This window comes from Salvelinus alpinus, chromosome 1 (genome assembly GCF_045679555.1).
Source record: "Salvelinus alpinus chromosome 1, SLU_Salpinus.1, whole genome shotgun sequence".
NCBI classification, from domain to species: domain Eukaryota; kingdom Metazoa; phylum Chordata; class Actinopteri; order Salmoniformes; family Salmonidae; genus Salvelinus; species Salvelinus alpinus.
Window position 1 is genome coordinate 95,287,280 of NC_092086.1, and position 12,351 is coordinate 95,299,630.

General features: G+C 39.9%; 1 protein-coding gene across 4 annotated transcripts in view; it reads left to right on the forward strand.

Moving 5' to 3' along the window:
* The window catches only part of LOC139535790 (seizure protein 6-like), a 244,895-nt gene that overhangs the window by 108,108 nt on the left and 124,436 nt on the right, over window positions 1–12,351 (forward strand). The gene's annotated exons all lie outside the window — the stretch shown is intronic.

Sequence of the window (12,351 nt, forward strand, 5' to 3'; positions counted from 1 at the left end):
AGACTTACCCAGCAAGACTCACAGCTGTAATCACTGCCAAAGGTGATTATAACATGTATTGACTCAGGAGGTTGAATACTTATCTAATCAAGATACATTTGTGTATTTTTCATAAATGTTTGACAAATGTTAGAAGTTTTCTTCCACTTTAAGTATTTTGTGTAGATCATTGACAAAAAAAGAGAATTAAATACATTTTAATCCCGTTTTGTAACACAACAAAATTTGGAAAAAGTCAAGGTGTGTGAATATTTTCTGAAGGCACTGTATGTGTACAGAGATGAGGTAGTCATTCAAAAATCATGTTAAACACTATTATTGCACACAGAGTGAGTTCATGCAACTTATTATTTGACTTGTTTAGCAAATGTGTAGTCCTGAACTTATTTAAGCTTGGCATAACAAAGGGTTTGAATAAATTACAAAAACCTAATTCCACTTTGACATTATTGTGTATTGTGTGTAGACCAGTGACATACAATCTCAATGTAATACATTTCATTTTCAGGCTGTAACACAACAAAATGTGGAAAAAATGAAGTGATGTGAGTACATTCTGAAGGCACTGTATGTGTAGCCCATGTATCTGATGCTGTCTGGTCAAAAAGAGGATGGCATGTCATATTATTTTTGGTCAGACAGCATCAGGTACATAGGCTACATATACTAAGACAGTGGGGCGCTTTTACGTTCACTTGGATGCTTTCTCCGGTGAGATAGTTTCAGCCACTTGCGAATTGAAGAAAAGTTGGCAGGTGCACAGTGCATTGTTTCGATGCTAGAAATCAAATCAAATCAGATTTTATTGGTCACATACACATGGTTAGCAGATCTTATTGCGAATGTAGCAAAATGGTTATGCTTCTAGATCCGAAAGTGCAGCAGTATCTAACAGGTAATATCTAACAAATTCCACAACAAAACCTAATACACACAATTTAGTAAAGGAATGGGATGAGAATATATAAGCATAAAATATATGGATGAGCAGTGACAGAGCGGCTAAGATGCAACATATAGAAAAGAAGAGATAGTAAAGTATATACTATACAGTATATACACTACCGTTCAAAAATGTGGGGTCACTTAGAAATGTCCTTGTTTTTGAAAGAACATTTTTTGTCCATTAAAATAACATCAAATTGATCAAAAATACAGTGTAGACATTTTTAATGTTGTAAATGACTATCGTAGCTGTAAAAGGCAGATTTTTTATGGAATATCATAGGCGTACAGAGGCCCATTATCAGCAACCATCACTCCTGTGTTCCAATGCCATGTTGTTTTAACTAATCCAAGTTTATAATTTTAAAAGGCTAATTGATCATTATAAAACCCTTTTGCAATTATGTTGGGACAGGGATTGATTGAATATGTCCGTAAACACACCAGCCTGCTGATCTGCGCATGCTCTGAGTACGCGGCTAGGGATGCCATCAAGGCCGGCAGCCTTGCGAGGGTTAACACGTTTAAATGTTTTACTCACGTCGGCCACGGTGAAGGAGAGCTCAATGTCTTTGGTAGCAGGCCGTGTCAGTGGCACTGTATTGTCCTCAAAGCGCTCAAAGAAGTTGTTTAATTTGTCTGGGAGCATGATGTTGATGTCCGCAACGGTGCTTGTTTTGTCTTTGTAATCCGTGATTATCTGTAGACCCTGCCACATACAGTGGGGAGAACAAGTATTTGATACACTGCCGATTTTGCAGGTTTTCCTACTTACAAAGCATGTAGAGGTCTGTAATTTTTTATCATAGGGACACTTCAACTGTGAGAGACAGAATCTAAAAACAAAAATCCAGAAAATCACATTGTATGATTTTTATTGCATTTTTATTTTATTGCATTAGCATTTTATTGCATGACATAAGTATTTGATCACCTACCAACCAGTAACAATTCCGGCTCTCACAGACCTGTTAGTTTTTCTTTAAGAAGCCCTCCTGTTCTCCACTCATTACCTGTATTAACTGCACCTCTTTGAACTCGTTACCTGTATAAAAGACACCTGTCCACACACTCAATAAAACAGACTCCAACCTCTCCACAATGGCCAAGACCAGAGAGCTGTGTAAGGACATCAGGGATAAAATTGTAGACCTGCACAAGGCTGGGATGGGCTACAGGACAATAGGCAAGCAGCTTGGTGAGAAAGCAACAACTGTTGGCGCAATTATTAGAAAATAGAAGAAGTTCAAGATGACGGTCAATCACCCTCGGTCTGGGGCTCCATGCAAGATCTCACCTCGTGGGGCATCAATGATCATGAGGAAGGTGAGGGATCAGCCCAGAACTACACGGCAGGACCTGGTAAATGACCTGAAGAGAGCTGGGACCACAGTCTCAAAGAAAACCATTAGTAACACACTACGCCGTCATGGATTAAAATCCTGCAGCGCACGCAAGGTCCCCCTGCTCAAGCCAACGCATGTCCAGGCCCGTCTGAAGTTTGCCAATGACCATCTGGATGATCCAGAGGAGGAATGGGAGAAGGTCATGTGGTCTGATGAGACAAAAATAGAGCTTTTTGGTCTAAACTCCACTCGCTGTGTTTGGAGGAAGAAGAAGGATGAGTACAACCCCAAGAACACCATCCCAACCGTGAAGCATGGAGGTGGAAACATCATTCTTTGGGGATGCTTTTCTGCAAAGGGGACAGGATGACTGCACCGTATTAAGGGGAGGATGGATGGGGTCATGTATCGCGAGATCTTGGATCTTGGAAGTTTATAAATGCCTATAGATCATTTGTTTGTTTGACATGGTGGGATATTTTTGTGTCAGTAAAATGTATTATGAGAGAAATGGCAGTGGAAACACATTTATGCGCAAATATTTATATTATACTAACATGTCGAAGTGAATTTGGAGTCACGCGAGGATATGGTGTGTGGTCCTCCCACTACGACTTGAGAAACCATGCAGTTTATTAGGCTACAGATGCAATAAGTTATGATGAACTTCACAGGGTGGTTAAAGTGCACTGTGATGAGTTTGATGCTCCTTTCCAATAAATATCAAGGGTCTTATTCTCGTGACATGATGATCAATGCTTTACTGCTGTTTGAAAAATACAAATATTCTCGCTTATCCATAATAAACCCTCATCATGTAGACTACCCTACCTGCACTGTAGGCTACCGGAGAGCTGTTGGCTAGCGCACACGTGCTAAGACCAGAGTAAGCAATAGTTATTGTTGACAAAACTACCAGTAGAGTAGAACATGCAATGGTAACACATTGAACTTTAGATTTTTATTCGGTACATGAAAACATAAGTGAAAAAGCACATTTTGTGTGCACTACTTCATCACACACTGATTTTTATCTGCAACAAGTCCGTTTGGTGGAAACAAACCACTGGTAGGAAAAGATGCAGATTTTGGAATATTAGATGGTTGTGTTCATTCCACATGTTCATTGAACATTAAAAGGTAATACCTTTTCACAGTTAAATTACAAGTCTTTTCTATAAAACCCATAAAACTGGCTTCTCACTGGGGCCTTCAAATCACTAAGTCTGGACCTGGAGGACAATGCTAAACAGGGTATAGAAGATGGACGTAATGAGCCATACTCTCCTTAACTAAAACCACCACCATGGATCACTACTCACACGCACCATATGCAAAGATAGAAGTCACTGAGAGGTTACTTAGTATTGTGCGTCATTTTACAGCTGCTCATTTTGCAATGTATCTCTGCTCTGATACTGGGTTGATAGTGGATTGAGAACATTGTAAGCTATGTATGGCATGAAACAACTGTTTTAAACATCCCGTTAGGATCTTAACACTTGTGAATAGCATCAGTTAGCAAAGCACCTATGACTTGTCTATAATCACCATGGTGAGGTCTCCAGCCTGTCCTCACTGGGTAATGTTTCCCTGATCATTAATCCGAGCATGAGAAACCCTATTAGTTTAACCTGAGGCTCAACTCCTACTCTCCCCTCAGCGCTCTCCCCTCAGCGCTCTCACTCAATATAAACACTGAAGGGTAGGGGCTGCACGGTGATTGGCCTCTCTCCATGTACCTTCTGTTCACACAGAGAGTGAGGAATAGAGAGGGAGAGATGTGTGGGGAAGACCGGGTAGAGAGAAAGAGAGCGAGAGATCAGGAGAAAGAGAGCAAGATAAATATTTGAAGAGATTTGAAAAGGTGCAGTCTTTTACTGCAATGCTCTGATCATTAGCTACATGACACTCCAATTCAGAAAGAGAGATGATTATGGAAAAACAAAATAACGAATGCCTCTCACATAGTTTTCAGTTTCAGCTTGCAATCATTTCAGAAATATTCATTCATCCTTTCCCATAGATACTACCTATGCTAACTATGTGACTTGGGTTGTAGGAGGGAGGGAGGCTGATGTATTCAGTGATACTTTATGGAGATCTTCCTTTACATCTTTTATCCTCTCTAGTTTGTGTGAGATGTCAAATGTGTTTAGTTTGCTTTTAAGAGCAGCTTGGGCTGCTCCTGTTGTGACATAATAAGGCTACAAGGAAATGTTCCCCTTCCGTCTCGGAACATCAAAAGGCCTTTGAATTTCTTCTGTCACCCAGGAAGATTAATGACTGTTGAGTCTGTCGGTAAAATGTAACGCTATGTGTCAGCTCTCTGTCAGCCGGATAGAGGCTTTGTAAAGAAATTGTTTACTCTGCCTCTTGAATGGTGCAATCAAACTTTTATTACTGCACACACCATGGCAGTGGTAAAAGCACTCTGCCTCTTTGCTTCAGCAAATGCTACAATGACATATATGCCTACTGTCTGGGAATGATGGGGGAGGCAGTGCTGCTGCAAATGCTGAGACCAATCTGATTTGCAGAGCTAATTTTGATTCAATTTCTCATTTGCAATGTATGAATGTGTTTCCTGGTATGGGAGTCATTTCAGGATCAAATGAAAGAAAATTAGATTTCAAGGGTGAACATCTGGCCTCGGGGCAGAAAGAATTAAGTACACAAAACATGTATTTGGATCTACTTAATTGAATTGTGCTATTGAAAGACTATTGAATTGAGAAATAATAATTATAAATTATTATGTCAGATTGAAAAAAATGTTTTCAGGTAATCATGTATCAATTTGATTAGAACAAGTACCTCCAAAAAAATATAAAATTTTAGTCATTTAACAGACTCTCATCCAGAGCAATTTACAGTAGTGAGTGCATACATTTTTGTACTGGTCCCCAGTGGGAATCAAACCCACATCCATGGCATTGCAGATGCCATGCTCTACCAACTGAGCAACTCTTTGAGTTGCATTCATCCTAACTAGTATATGAACAATGCACTTCCTCACATTCAAAAGTTGTATTTTCAATTAACAACCAATGAGCTTCTTCTCCATCTCCTAAACCAGCAAGACTTAAAGCACAAATAACTAACCAACAGATCAGTTTAACTATAACGACATTCTCAGTAACGGTTATATTAACGTTATATATATATATATTTTTACTTGTGGTGGTTTATCTACCTTAGTTGAATGCACTGACTGAAGTCACTCTTGATAAAAGTGTCTGCTAAATGACCAAAATGTAAATGTACAAATGTACGGTTGCACAGCACGCTGGGTATTATTCTAATGAGCTCTGTCACCCAAAATGGCATGTTCATGTCTAAGTGAATGAATCTGGTGCACATCAAAATATAAACACAACATTTAGTTACAGTACATATAAGGAAATCAGTCAATTTTAATGAATTTGATGGATTTCACATGACTGGGAATACAGATATGCATCTGTTGGTCACAGATAACTATTTTTTTTAAGGTAGGAGCATGGATCAGAAAACCAGTCAGTATCTGGTGTGACCACCATTTAACTCATGCAGCGCAACACATCTCCTTTGCATAGAATTAATTAGGCATTTGATCGTAATCTGTGGAATGTTGTCCCACTCCTCTTCAATGGCTGTGCGAAGTTGCTGGATATTGGCGGGAACTGGAACACGCTGTCGTACACGTCGATCCAGAGCACCTCAAACATGCTCAATGGGTGACATGTCTGGTGAGTATGAAGGCCATGGAAGACCTGGAAAATGTTCAGCTTCCAGGAATTGTGTACAGATCCTTGCGACATGGGGCCGTGCATTATCATTATGAAACATGACGTTATGGTGGCGGATGAATGGCATGACAATGGGCCTTCAGGATCTCGTCACATTCAAATTGTCATCAATAAAATGCAATTGTGTTCGTTGTCCGAAGCTTATGCCTGCCCATACTATAACCCCACCGCCACCATGGTACACACCTCCACTACACTGATCCTGTTTCAGTACTTCAGCTCAATGTTTTCTGCAATTTTCCTCATGTTTCTATTTCAAGTAATGTTTTCAAATTGTTCAGAGAATGTCAAGAAACAATATTCTTCTGTGGGATTTCAGTAATTCAGCATAACGTTTTCTGCCACTTTCTTCATTGTTCTATTTTTTTTTTATCATTAAAAACCACAAGAAAACATTAGTAACGTTGTAAGAATGTTATTTAAAAACATATTTGTTCCGTTCTCAGCATCAACAAAACATTCTCTTTCCTCTATCTTGTTAAGTGTGTTCAGGTGTTTTGGCGCACCCACTAATTGGCCACATCTGATCTTAATGAGTGTTTGTTTCCTTTGAAATAGGGTCTGTTTGCATAAACTAAAATGAACAGCTTCTTTATGAGTTAAAAAAACACGGCATGGGAGCTCCATCCTGGTGGTGCAGTGGACTAATCTCATGGATAGAGAGCAGATAATCTTGGATTTGAATCTCACTGTTGTCATGCCATAATAAAAAAGGAATGTGTTCGCATGATTTAATGTGCTTGAAGTTCAGAACAGTTAACCTAGGCTAGCAGTGTTGTCAGAAAGTTATTTAATTACCTTTAAATAACATAGCATTTCTGATCTCAGAACATTAATAAAACCTCCCAGGAGAACTTTCAGCGAACCATAGAAAAACATTCTCAGAACCTCCCTGCAACCTAAAAATGTACATTCCCAGAACAGGCAAAATGTTCACTTCTGTTTTCAGATCATTTAGAAAATGTTCAGTTTTAACGGTCTGGAAATGTATGGCTTCGTTCCCAGAATTAATAGGAAACCAAAAACTTAAGTTACAACAACTTTCTAGAAGCCAAATGTGCTAGCTGGGAACCTCATGATCAATACTGTCAATTGTTTTTGTGGAATACACAAGCATAACAATTTAATGGAGCATTAATAATGCATCTGTAACTCTATATGTTTTAGGGCAGAGAGAGAGTTAGCAAAGAGACAGATGAAAAGAGAATTGGTGGTTGTTTACTCTACACTGCCACTACATCGTTCCAGTGATGCTTGACTCCATTTGGACATACTGTATTTTAGGCAAGCGTTATAGTCCAGCTCATTTCTTTGAGCCCATCAAAAACTTGTTTATAGACTTAACAAAGTTACTAAATTTGACCAGCTATGTCAAATGTAGTATTGTCAAACATTTGTAAAGAAATCCAATCTTCAAAACAAGTTAGAAGGTGGTGTATCTGCTGTACTTCACTTGCACAGTGTACAATATTATATTTATCATTGCATCACAGATTCATGCTTTCGAGGACCCAGGTTGCATGGCTGAAATACGCTCCACTAGAGATTTGCCTTTCTTTCAGTATATGCAGCTCTGTGGCTTACATTGCTGCCTTGTGGGGTGCCATGGCTTCAAAGCAGCCCTGGCTCTGGGATATCTAACTCATTTGCTGTCTGTGTCAACTCCATCCTTTCATCTCTCCCCATGTGAAGTGTGCTCACAGCTCTCCCGCCTCGTTAAAACAAACTGTCACCCACAGAGCACAAGCTAATTAAGGTGTCAAAACACTCTCTGGATCCTTGTGTGTTTGCACATGGATACACCAGCAATTCAGGCCAGCATTCAGCATTGGGAGATTGCTAAATTATCCAGTTCAATATGTTCCATGGAATTCACTTTTTGAATTCTTTGAAGGCAATGATCATGTCATTAGAGCAATTTTATCAGTGGCTTTGTTCAGTGAGTTGAAATTGCCTAGGTAAAATGATTCATTTTCACCATTTGCTTGCTCATGCTCTGAGTTACAGGTCTTGATTGGGTGTGGCTCAGTTGGTAGAGCATGAAGTTTAAAATGTCAGGGTCGTGGGTTCAATTCCCACAGTGGACAAGAATTACATTTTTTATTAGGATCCCTATTAGCAATTCCACTTGCAGCAGCTACTCTTCCTGGGGTCCACATAAAATGTGCAAATACATGACAAAGTACAGAACCATATAAGATATTACATAAAAATAAGAGTTATAGACTGAGTATACAAAACATTAGGAACACCTTCCTAATAGAATACCACAGTATGAGTCGGAAAACCTATCGAGGAAATGGATCCAATTATTTTTCCACCATTCATTTTTTCTAGACAAAGGCAGTGAGGCTGATACGTAAAGCTTATTAAAGAGCAGTGATACTATCAACAGCAGTGTGCGGGTTTCTTCTTTTTTCTCATTTTAGAAACACTTAAAATAAGGGCTATGTTTCGTGTAGGCTTACCCTGGCATGACGTTTTAATAACCGTGTAAATCTCTCTAGGACTAAGTGACTTATATATATATATATTTATTTCGCCTGTATTTTCCCACATAAAAATTAAACGCTAATTAGCTGCTAATGTGGCTATCATAAAGAACTACAAATACCATGGTGATCTGGACGAGACTGCCGAATTGAGTTAAAGGTAAGAATTTCTGGATTAACTATCTAATGTTAGCTAAATGTAGTAATTAATAAATTGGCAAAATTTCTTTCAATTTACATTACATTCTGTGAACTGTCAAGTTTTAAATTGACAATACCTGTTTAGCAAAGATTTCAGCTAGAGATGAAGTGCAGGAGCGTGCAGGGATTTGTAGTCTTGCATGATGTCTACTTAGCCCTCCAAACAGCCTCAATTTATCGGGGCATGCACTCTGTGTTGAAATGTGTTGAAAGCGTCCACAGGGATGCTAGCCCATGTTGATGCCAATGCTTCCCACAGTTGTCAAGTTGGCTGGATGTCCTTTGGGTGGTGGACCATTCCTAATACACATGGGAAACGGTTGAGCGTGGAAAAACCCAGCAGCGTTGCAGTTCTTGACACAAACCGGTGCGCAAGGCACCTAATACCATACTCCGTTCAAATGCACTTACATCTTTTGTCTTGCCCATTCACCCTCTGAATGAAAGGCACATACACAATCCATCTCTCAATTGTCTCGAGGCTTAATCTACAGTCGTGGCCAAAAGGTTTTGAGAATGACACAAATATTAATTTTCACAAAGTTTGCTGCCTCAGTGTCTTTAGATATTTTTGTCAGATGTTACTATGGAATACTGAAGTATAATTACAAGTATTTCATAAGTGTCAAAGGCTTTTATTGACAATTACATGAAGTTGATGCAAAGAGTCAATATTTGCAGTGTTGACCCTTCTTTTTCAAGACCTCTGCAATCCGCCCTGGCATGCTGTCAATTAACTTCTGGGCCACATCCTGACTGCTGGCAGCTGATTCTTGCATAATCAATGCTTGGAGTTTGTCAGAATTTGTGGGTTTTTGTTTGTCCACCCGCCTCTTGAGGATTGACCACAAGTTCTCAATGGGATTAAGGTCTGGGGAGTTTCCTGGCCATGGACCCAAAAATATCGATGTTTTGTTCCCCGAGCCACTTAGTTATCACTTTTTCATTATGGCAAGGGGCTCCATCATGCTGGAAAAGGCATTGTTCGTCACCAAACTATTCCTGGATGGTTGGGAGAAGTTGCTCTCGGAGGATGTGTTGGTACCATTATTTATTCATGGCTGTGTTCTTTTGCAAAATTGTGAGTGAGACAACTCCCTTGGCTGAGAAGCAACCCCACACATGAATGGTCTCGGGATGCTTTACTGTTGGCATGACACAGGACTGATGGTAGCGCTCACCTTGTCTTCTCCGGACAAGCTTTTTTCCGGATACCCCAAACAATCGGAAAGGGGATTCATCAGAGAAAATAATTTTGCCCTCAGCAGTCCCTGTACCTTTTGCAGAATATCAGTCTGTCCCTGATGTTTTTCCAGGTGAGAAGTGGCTTCTTTGCTGCCCTTCTTGACACCAGGCCATCCTCCAAAAGTCTTTGCCTCACTGTGCGTGCAGATGCTTGCTACCATTCCTGAGCAAGCTCTGTACTGGTGGTGCCCCGATCCCGCAGCTGAATCAACTTTATGAGATGGTCCTGGCGCTTGCTGGACTTTCTTGGGCGCCCTGAAGCGTTCACAATTGAACCGCTCTCCTTGAAGTTCTTGATGATCTGATAAATAGTTGATTTAGGTGTAATCTTACTGGCAACAATATCCTTGCTTGTGAAGCACTTTTTGTGCAAAGCAATGATGACTGCACGTGTTTCCTTGCAGGTAACCATGGTTGACAGAGGAAGAACAATGATTCCAAGCACCACCATCCTTTTGAAGCTTCCAGTCTGTTATTCGAACTCAATCAGCATGACAGAGTGATCTCCAGCCTTGTCCTCGTCAACACTCACACCTATGTTAACTTCTCACGAGTCACCAACCCTGATCCGGTAGCACCCCCCAACCCACCCCACTGAGTAGCATAGCTAGCATAGCGTCACAAGTAACTTGTAGCATCTAAATATCATTAAATCACAAGTCTAAGACACCAGATGAAAGATACAGGTCTTGTGAATAAAGCCACCATTTCAGATTTTTAAAATGTTTTACAGGGAAGACACAATATGTAAATCTATTAGCTAACCACGTTAGCGAAGGACACGATATTTTTACCAGGCAGATTCGGCTAGGCGCCCACGGCCAGTTCACATGCACAACAGATATGATATAACATCGTAAATTGGGTCTTACTATGGCTGATCTTTCATCAGAATGTTGATCAAAGTGTCCTTTGTCAAGATGAGTCGTTGGTTCCGTTCAGAATTCTTCCTTGCCCACTCCATTTAGCACAGGTACCGGTCGAGTGGCACGGATTTCTCAAACGTAAATACAATCCGACAACGGAACACCGCAAAACTCCCGGAAAAATTCAAATAATCTGATTAAACTATATTGAAAAAACATACATTACGATGATATGGTCACATGTATCAAACAAAATTCGACACGGAGATAGTTTGCATACATAACGCCAGCAAAACAGTACACAAACGCAGCTCAAATTCGAGCGATTCAGCAAACCGGAAGTTGTCGGTCACGCCAAAGAAATGGGTCCTATTTCACGTCAGTCCCAGATAAACAAAGAATTTCTCCTCTGACGTCCTCTTGACAACCAGAGGAAGGCGAATGAAGTGTGTTTCTGGTCATAGGGGGCACGACCATATATAGGCAGAGCTTTGAAGCCAGCATAACACATCTTGATTTTATGTTCTTGGTCATGGAAAGTGCTGTGGAATGACTTCTGTATCACTCAGAGACAAAATTGAAACGGTTTTAGAAACTAGGGATTGTTTTCTTTCCAATGGTATTATTTATATGCATATAGTAAGAGCAATAATTGAATAAGAGGCAGTTTAATCTGTAGAGCAAATTATGCTAATGCGAAAATAGCACCCCCTGTATTCTCAAGATTAAGGAGAGAATCACTGACATGATGTCAGCTGGTCCTTTTGTGGCAGGGCTGAAATGCAGTGGAAATGTTTTTTGGGGATTCAGTTAATTTGCATGGAAAGAGCAGGTGTTCTTAATGTTTTGTATACTCAGTGTATATTGGAAAGACACCAAGAGACAACAAAAATACTATTTACACATTATTCCTATATACAGTACAGTTAAATCAGATCTTTAGAAAGAGGAGAAGAGCGCTGTGATACAATATATATATTTAAAATCTGTTTTTTAAGTAACCTCTGGTGGCAGAGCATTCCACGATGATTATGGCTCTATACATATCTGAGTGACGCAATCAATCTGTTTTTGGTTTGGGTAACATGAAGAAACCCATAGCGGCGTGTCTGGTGGGGTATGTACATGCATGTCTGTTTTGAAGTATATGCCAGTAGATTTATACAAGTGGTTAAACATTTGACACACAAATGTTTCTTAAAAATACTAAAAGAGAAGTAGTCAATTTCTCCTCAACCATGAAAGACATCATGCATGTTGTTGATGTTAGTTCTGTGTGTGCAGTTAAGGGCAATGCGTGCTGCTTGGTTTTGAGCAAGCTGCAGCTTTGTTAGGTCATTCTTTGCTGCACCTGACAATAATTATATCCTCCTGATTCCTGCTTACAAGCAAAAACTCAAACAGGAAGTACCAGTGACGCACTCAATACGGAAGTTGTCCAATGAAACAGATGATTAACTAAAGG